The following is a 912-nucleotide window of genomic DNA, read 5'->3' as shown; positions in this document are numbered from 1 at the left end:
CGGTGTTTTAAAAATTTGATAAAAGGAAAAAAGCAAATTTTATAATTTGGGGAAAAAAAAGCTTAAAAATTTTCCCCCAATTTTTCCCAGGGAATTTTGTGAGCCGTGAACTGTGGGGGGAGCAAATTTTAATAATTTGGAAATTTAAACCTTTATTTTAAAGGGGTTTTGTTCAGGGGGAAAAACTTTAGAAAGAAAAAAAAGGACGCCTTGAAACAGGAATAAAAAAAAAAAAAAATAAAAATAATTAAAATAATAAAAATTAAAAAAAAGTTATTTAAAAATAAAAAAATAATTTTAATAAATTTAATTTAAAAAAAAATAAAAAAAAAAAATAATAATAATATACATTTATAAATTAATAATAAATTAATAATAAATAATAATTTTATATAATTAATTTTAATAATACATAATTAAAATATTTATAATATATAAATAAACATAAATTTTATATTTAATAATATTAAAAATTAAAAATATATAAAAATTTCATAAAAATAAATAAAAATATAATAATTAAATTAAAACATAAAAATAATTAAATTAAACTATAATTTATTTTTAAAAAAAATTAAAAATTATATTATAAAATTAAAAAAAATTAATTAAATTTATTTCAAAAAAAAAATTTTTAAATTTATATTTATATAAAATTAATTATTCAATTAATTTATTATATTTTTTAATTTAATATATTAAAAAAAAATAAATTTTAATATAAAAAATATAAAACCCCTATAATATATATAATTATTAAAATTTTATTTATATTATATTATAATTATATATTATAATTATTTATATATATATATATTTATATATATATATATATTATTATTATTCCTATAATATATTTAATAATAAAAATATATATATATATATATATATTTTATTATATATATATATATA

This window comes from Penaeus monodon, chromosome 31 (assembly GCF_015228065.2).
Source record: "Penaeus monodon isolate SGIC_2016 chromosome 31, NSTDA_Pmon_1, whole genome shotgun sequence".
NCBI lineage: Eukaryota > Metazoa > Arthropoda > Malacostraca > Decapoda > Penaeidae > Penaeus > Penaeus monodon.
The sequence above is the reverse complement of the archived record's forward strand: the minus strand, read 5'-3'. Positions refer to the sequence as shown.